At 47.0% G+C, this 8302-nt stretch overlaps 1 protein-coding gene across 1 annotated transcript in view; it reads right to left on the bottom strand.

Moving 5' to 3' along the window:
* PHC2 (polyhomeotic homolog 2) overlaps positions 1–264 on the bottom strand; it is a 116776-nt gene extending 116512 nt beyond the window's left edge. Inside the window, exon 1 of the mRNA XM_049617539.1 lies at positions 179–264. The gene's annotated coding sequence lies outside the window, so the exon portion shown is untranslated. The remainder of the gene's footprint in view (positions 1–178) is intronic.
* Between the last annotated feature and the right edge of the window lie 8038 nt (positions 265–8302).

The raw sequence follows: 8302 nt of genomic DNA, 5'->3' as shown, positions 1-8302 counted from the left end.
GCCTGCGGTGCCCACGGCAGTGCCCCGCCCCGCGCGGCCCGACCCGGCCGCCGCGCCCCGGCCCGGCCGTGACAGCTGGGTGCCCAAAGGGTTAAGCCGGCAGCGCGGCGGCCCGAGTGCCCCGCGCGCTGCCCGTCCGCCGCGAGCCGGCCCCAGCGCGCACGCGCCCGCCCGTTACCTGCGGTCGCGTTCGCGCTCCTCCTCCACCTGGCCGCTCTCTCCCGGGGGCCGCCCCTCAGCCCGCCCCCTCGGCTCGGCGCCGCGCACCCTGCTGGCTACTCGGACACAGCCCGGGGAGGAGGGGCGTGGGGGGCGATTACCATATATTAGCATACCAGCGCGCGTCACGTGCCCGTTCCAGCCAATGGTCACTCTGGAAGGCGGGGATTGGGGCGAACACGCCTAGGTGCTGCTCCGGGCCTGAACCGGTGGTCATGGCAACGGCTGGGAGGGCGGGGGAGTGGGGAGGCACCGGAGCCCAGTGGCCCCGCGGGAGCATCTCCACTACCTGAATTCTGTGCGGAGACACCGTGCACTTTTCCCACCCTGCGGAGGGAGAGGGGCTGAATTTGGCTCCTCTCAGAAGGATTCAGACTCAGCAAATAGTTACCGAGCGCTTACCACGTGCCTAACACTTTTCTGCTGGACATGATTCTCGGGGTAACCTTGAGATGTCAGTACTGTTAACCCCACTTGATAGAAGGGAAAGTGGAGGCTCAGAGAGGCTAGGTCACTCACCCAAAGTCACACAGCCACACCAAATGTTAAAAGTGGAAGTCTGAGCCCATTTCTGACTTCAGGCCAGGACTCTCTTGAGTTGTTTTCTCCAGCAGGGGTCTCCCAGCACCTCCTCACAATTCCAGGTATACTAAGCGTCTGGCAGATACTCACACAACCCTTGTACAGTGCTTTAGTGTTTCTTTACAAAGACCTTTGAGGTTAGTAGGCAGAGAAGTTATGTCCCTATTGCAGATGAGGAGAAATGAGGCTTAGAAAGGTAACATGACCTGTCTCAGGTCAAATAGCTATTAAGAGCTAGTACTTAATTACTATGATTTATATTCAAACTCACTACTTTATAAACTTTTAAATTCAATCTTCTCAATGCAGTGCTATTGCTATGACCATTTTACAGATTAAGAAACTGAGGCTTTAGGAAGCTAAGCAAATTACCCAAGGCTACACGGCTAGTTAATAGCAGATTTAGGTTCAAATCTAGGTTTATCTGGCTCCAAACTAGTCTCATGAAATCTTGTTGCACCAGGTTCATTTCATTTAGGCTTGGACTTGGACTTGCAGAACAGAACTTTCCCACCTCTCCTCTTAAGATGTGACTACGATGGGGCACCTGGGTGGTGCAGTCGGTTAAGCGTCCGACTTCAGCCAGGTCACGATCTCGCGGTCCGTGAGTTCGAGCCCCGCGTCAGGCTCTGGGCTGATGGCTCGGAGCCTGGAGCCTGTTTCGGATTCTGTGTCTCCCTCTCTCTCTGCCCCTCCCCCGTTCATGCTCTGTCTCTCTCTGTCCCAAAAATAAATAAAAAACGTTGAAAAAAAAATTAAAAAAAAAAAAAGATGTGACTACGTTCTCTCTTGCGCCAGCAAAATATCAAGTGACAAATGATATGCGTTAAGGTCACAGGCTAAATATTAAAAGAGAACAGAGTCACCCCTGCAAGGTAGGAAGTACACTGTATAATTCCCTGCCTCTTGATTTTTACCCCTAGGGATTTGATAGTTTGCCTAAAGGCAGAGTAGTTTAAAAATATTAGATCTGCATTTGGACTTTCCTTCTGCTCCTCCCTTTAGGTTAGCTCAGTGGCTTTCTGATTACTGGACAAGGCCATTTGCCTCAAATCAAATATGCTAAACTTTATAGGCATTTTAAGGGATTATTAAAAGTAACTTTGAATATATGTACATTTCATCTTATTGGGCTGATTTAAAACCTAATTTCCTCCTAAGCTGTGACTGTTTGGTGTTCAAAAGCACAACCATGGAGGCAGACTTATGTGGAATAAAATCCTGACTTGGCTACTCACTAATGTGTGACCTTGGCTAAGTTACTTAGCCCCTCTGTGCCTCAATTTCCTCATTTGTAAAATAGGACAGGAATGGCGTGAGAATTAAATGGGTTAACATATAAAAAGCATTTAGCACAAGTAAATGGCTCACAGTAAAACTTCCATAATTGTTAGCTGTTGTTGCCCCAGGAGCTTTCATAGGAACTGACAACCCCCATGTACAGAATCTCTCCAGGTTTCCTGGCTAGCTTTGAAATGTTGAAGCTGCGCCCCCCCCCCCCCCCCCCATCCCTCGTAGCATATTAAACAGTCTGTTGTGCTGGTGAAGGCTTGTTATCTCTCCAATGACATTCCCTCTTCTTAGGATCATAAATAATTCCTGGACTCAAAGGAGCTGGTTTCTCCTGCACATCTCCTAGCACCAAATTACCAGAGTGGCTCCTTGCAGAAGGGGATCTTGACAAACAGCGGAGCCATAAGTCAGGCTCCTTGAAACACTTTTATGAGCGCCTTAATGAGGGAGATGAGCTGTCATCAGGCACTCGTCCGTCCTTCCTGGCCACAGGAAATGAGCTCTTTGTGCTCAAAGGATTTCCAAAGCTGAGGAGCAAAGAGTTTTCAGGAAGTGGGGCAGGGATGAAAAGCTGTTGACTCAGAGAATCCCAGGGCTAAACAGCCCCCATCCTGCCATTCACCTTATAGGGTCAAATTACTCATGGTCTTATTGCAGCAATAGCACCAAAGGGTGGCTTGTGTGGGGGGTGTTAATTCTCTCGCCCCTCTTCCCCCGGCATATACACTTGGGCAGCCGACCCACCACCACCCCAAAAGATAATGCTGTACAGAACAATGGTTAAGAGCATAGTCCCTTGGAGCTAAAGAAGCAAGTGTGAGTCCTGCCTCCCCTACCTTGGAAAAGTTGCTTAACCTCTTTGTGTCTCAATTTCCACATCTGTAATATGGGAATAATACAGTACCCACCTTTGAGTCTCCTGTGAGGATAAATGAGTTACTGACATAAAGTGCTTGGAATGCCCTATATTTGCTAATGAAATGTATTGCTAATGTATTTGCTAATGAAACAAAATAAACATGTAAGTCCAGTACAAACAATGTACTTTTGAGGCAACCACAGCCTTAAGCAAAGTGCCCTAGGCCCTCTCTCTGTCCCTCAACTATATGCTGTAGGCTGCCCTCCCCATTCTGACTTGTAAATAAAGATTGCCCAGGAATAAGAATGTGTGCTTAAGAACTCTAGTTTGAGCCTTGACTCTGCCACTTGTCCTTGTTCTGTGAGCTTGGCCAAGTTTTTACATTCCTAAGCCACAGTTGTGTTATTTGTAAACTGAGACTAACTTCCTCTCGGAGTTGCTCTGAGCGTTTGATCAGATAGTGTCTGGCAAGAAGTGATGGGGTCCTGCTTGATCATAATCACCTTGCTCGTTTACTGAGCTGTTTCTGGTGAATATCTTTGCTCTCCTACAATGAAAATAACATTTATTGAGCACTTACTCTGGCCTTGTGTTATATACATCATCTTATTTAATACTTAAAATAAGACGAAGGCCCAGAGGGATGAAGTAACTTGTCCAAGGTCACAGTGGAAGGCGGTGGCGGGACCAGGATTCAAGCTGGACCGATCTTCGAGTCCATGCCAGTCACCCACCATACCGCAAGCCCACCCCTGTTCTAGCATGGCTCATACAATTCACGGCATGTGTGTTCTATTTCTTTAGGATTCCTCCCCCATCCACAGGCACATGCTCTCCCCCAGTGCCCAGCAACAGCCAGCACCATAAGTGTTCCACATACTCTTACTGAAGGACTGAAAGTGAATGGCGATGACATTTAATAGGGATGATAGTCCCCTTTTTGGGGCCGTCCCCAGTGGGGAAGGAAAGCAGCTGGGAACCCTCCTCTCCACCCCCAGCATCCTCTTCCTGCTAACTAACAGTATGGAAGGCCTTCTTCCTTCCCCCATGGGGGTGTCAGGCTTCTTGGTTTCAGAGATCCACAATAGGCACAACGATGACTCATCTGCAGTGAACATTTGGAGAGCTGTCAGGGCCGCTGGTGCTTTTTAGGGCTCTGTTAACATGCATCAGTGGCGTGATTTCCAAATAACGGCCTTGGAAACCTATATTAGTTTCCTAGGGCTGCCATAAACCACAAACTAGGTGGCTTAAGACAACACAGATGGATTCTCTCATAATTCAGGAGCCAGAAGTCCAAAATCAAGGTCTCAGCGGGGTCAGTTTCTTTCTGGGGGCTCGAAGGGAGAATCTATTCAATGCCTTTCTCCTGGCTTCTGGTGGCTGCTGGCAATCCTTGGCACGCCTTAGCTTGTAATGCATTACTCCAATCTCTGCCTCCACCCTCACATGACACTCTCCCTGTGTGTCTATGTCCCAGTTTCCCTCTTCTTGTAAGGACACCAGTTCTCTTGAAGGGCCCACCCTCATTCAGTATAACCTCATCTTACTTTGATTATATCTACAGACCCCAGTTGCAAATAAGGTCACATTCACCAGTACGAGGGGGTTAGGACTTGAACATATCTTTTCTGAGGGACACAATTCAACCCACAAGAATATGTGCAGAGGAGATGAAAAATGAAGGAAGGGGATGAAGAGAAAGGGGAGGTTGTCCATAAGGGGCAGATCATATTTGAATAATAGAGGGTGACCATGGGTCCCATAAGAATGAGAAAGTTTTTCTTTTTGGCCAATCTCGTTCTTTCCCAAAGATGTCTCCAGCTCATAGACTCACCATACCAGAGCTAGAAGAGACTTTAGAGATTCATTCATTCATTCAACAGACATTTATCAAATACTCTTTGGGCAGCTGGGCATTCAGAGAGGACAGAAATGGTCAGAGGGAACTGAGGTGCAGAGAGGGAAGATGAGTTGTCGAGGATTCCACATCAAACTAGAGGACCGCCAAGAACAGAATGGGGTAGCCCAAGCCCCAATCCTGAGCCTCTCTGATGCCTACCAAGAAGGCTACCCACCCCTTGGGTCTAAACGTCTGGTGCACAGATAGATCTAGGTTTTTAAAAGGTGTTTGTGTCTGAGGCTCATTACTGGCTTCCCCAAACTTCCATAGGCAGATCCCGTCATTGACAAACCTTGGACAAAGCTAGAGCCATCCCTTATCTGAAAGTGCAATCTTGCAGCCTTTTTTTCTTTTGGACCAATTGTTGGTTAATCACAAAGGTGTGGCATCACCTTCTCTGGATGCCACAGCAGAATCAGGCATACAGAAACTCCATCTTTTTTGTCCCCAGTGCTGACAGGGAAACTGTCATGGAATTGGCTCTCAGTAGCTATTTACTCAATGAGTGAAAGAACATTGTTTCAGTTGGGATGAAGGCCTGTTTATTTCTATTTCAACCTTCCACGTTCAGTGATGGTCACAGAGTTGGTTTGAGATTACCCGAATTCCACCCTGAAGGTCACAGTTCTTTTAACATGAATATTCCATTTGTCATTACATCATTAGAAGAGGTGGCATCCTGCTCCCATTATTGGTGGCTGATGCAAATACTGTCTTGCCTCAGGCTGTCATCCTGTGAGACTTCAGCCTGGAGCAGTGAGACTGAAAACCCAGGCGGGCTGGGGTCAGAGATGGGGTCAACCCAGCAGGAGTTGTCAGATCAGAGCAGGGGTGAGAAGGAGGTCAGATGGGAGATCAAAGTCCAGGAACTAGGCAGGTACACAGAGTTCCAAGGATGGTGGCCAGTGGCTGGAGCCCCTTCAGAAAATGTCTCATGGGCAGGTCTCCTGAGTTGGCCTTCTGCTCACAGGTTCTTTGTGATTGACCTGGGTTTGGGTTCCCCCCTCACAAAGAGGACACAATCCGTCAACATTATTCAGCAGGCCTCATGTTCACATGATCAGACAAACTTGAAAATCCCGGAAGCAGACTTATTTGTTCTAGTCACGCAGCCCCAGGCTTGCTGCTACTTTTTAGATCCGCATTCTGACTCTGGCTGTGCATCAGAACCACCTATCTGAAACTTGTTCAAATGCAGATTCCCATGTCCCTCCCTCAGAGGATCTGATTCTTTAGGTCTGGGGTGGGCTGCTGACATCTTGAGAGGCTGTATGATGCGGGGGTTGCACTCGGAGGCTCCGGAGCCAGGCTGCTTAGATTTGCAATGGTTCTGCCACTAACCGGTGACCCTGTCGGTACTTCATCTTTCTGTGCCTCAGTAGCTTATCTATAAAAGGTAATAATAATATTCAGCTTATTGATTTGATGGCAGATTATTTAGTATATGCCAAATCTCAAAATACTAAGTGCTCAATAAATGTTATTTACTATTGTAATCTTTATTTTTACCCAAGTACAAGTGATTTAGAAACACAGTCCTTCCTCCCTCCCTCCCTCCCTTCCTCTCCCTTCCTTCCTTCCTCACTCCTTTCCTCCCTTCTTTCCTTCCTTTCTTCCTTCCTTCCTTCCTTCCTTCCTTTCTTCCTTCCTTCCTCCCTTCCTTCCTTCATTAATCACTGAGTGCACCTACCTGCCAGGACCCATGCTAGACATCCACAGTCCTCCCCAGTTTACAGTCTAACAGGGAAGCCAGGATTGGGAAACACTGCTCTACTCACTGCCTTCCAAACTCTCATTGGAGTCTGAAGCTCTGGGCTTCCCCTCTGGTGTCCCTCCAGCCTAATTACCTTCATTTGCTCCTTGAAACGGAACATAATGGAAAGAACAAAGGAATCATTTGGATTTCGTTCGCCATTTTCTAGTTAAGTGACATCAGACAAATCACATGTAGAAGGTAACTTTGTCTACTGCTTCCTGTGTATCCATGTTCTAGGAATGGCTCTGCCTCTCCCCTAACCACAGAGCCAGGAAGAGAACAGCTAAACACACCTGTGATTCTGCCCCTCGCTCCAGGCCACAGATTATTGGTCGGGGCAGGCAACTGACCCAAGCTGAGCCAATCACATCCCACCTTCACGACCCTGGAGTGGAGCTAAAGCCTTGCTGCCTGCCTCTCTGGCTGCTTTCTTGAATGGAGGTGATGTTAGGAGCTGTTGGCAATGGACATCTTCTATCATACGTATTAGGAAAAAGAGCAAATCAGTCTGCAGCAAGAAAGAAAAGCAAAGCTCATGGTTGATTTTTTCAGGATGCTGAGGGTCCTAATTGCCTCCTTATGCTGTCCCTAACCTTAGATTCTGTGACACATCTTCTATCCTGATAATAAATTTCTCTTTGTGTTGAAGTCAGATGTAAGGCATCTCTTGTTTTCCCCGCTGCCTGGAAGACAGGCTGTACCTCCAACAACGTGTCTTCCATGTTCAAGAGATCAGTTTTTCAAGGGCAGCTCAAGGGAGAAGCAAATTCAGGTCTGGAGTCTTGGGGCCAAATTGCTTCTGTTCCTACGTTGAGCTTTTGGGTCAAAGAACTTGAGGAGCACAGAGGTCAGGGTCTTGAACACTAGAGGGGACCTGGCCAGGCCTTTCATGGGAGGGACCCCTATTTCTAACTCTCCTTAATTAAGGAAGAATCTTCCAGTCTCTCCTGCCACCTGGTCCTGCTCTATTCTTTTATATTCACAATTCCTCAGACATGGACACCCCTTTCCAAATTGAGCTGCATTTCTGACACGCACTTGGAGCTGGTTATTAGGATATGTCTCTGTGTCTTGGGGATAGGGGTTGGGATGGGAACAGGAAGGTGGAGTATGTTCTAGTATGTTCTAGTATGTTCTGAACTTCTGGTGTTTTTTTTTTTTTTTTTTACCTCAGGCCTGCCTCTCCTAGCATGTCACAGGGATGATTGATGTTCCTTTCCCCAGCACCCCTTTTGATCAACTAGGTATCAATTCCTCCATTTTATAGACAGGGATGACATTTAGCTGGTTTACACCAGTACAGCCTCAAACGCTTGTTAACTTAGTAAAAAAAAAATTTTTTTTTATTGATTGTCGCTCAGTTCCCCTAAGTGCCACTCCAGCTGCTTTTCACCCTGGTTTCTTCCCTGGGATCCCCTAGACCTCTATACCATCCAGCAACTAAAAGGTTAATACCAAGCACATCAGGAACTTCCAGCATACTCACCACTCTAGAACTTTGGCTTAAACACTTGGGCATGTTTTCTGATGTGTTCCTGCCTCTGCCTCACTAGTTAGACTTTTATTTTGTTTTATTTTATTTTATTCTATTTTATTTTATTTTATTTTATTTTATTTTACTTTGTTTTATTTTGTTTTGTTTTATTTTACTTTACTTTGCTTTCTTTTATTTTATTTTACTTTGCTTTAT

The sequence above is a fragment of the Panthera uncia genome (genome assembly GCF_023721935.1).
Source record: "Panthera uncia isolate 11264 chromosome C1 unlocalized genomic scaffold, Puncia_PCG_1.0 HiC_scaffold_4, whole genome shotgun sequence".
NCBI lineage: Eukaryota > Metazoa > Chordata > Mammalia > Carnivora > Felidae > Panthera > Panthera uncia.
This window is presented reverse-complemented; position numbering and strand designations above follow the sequence as displayed.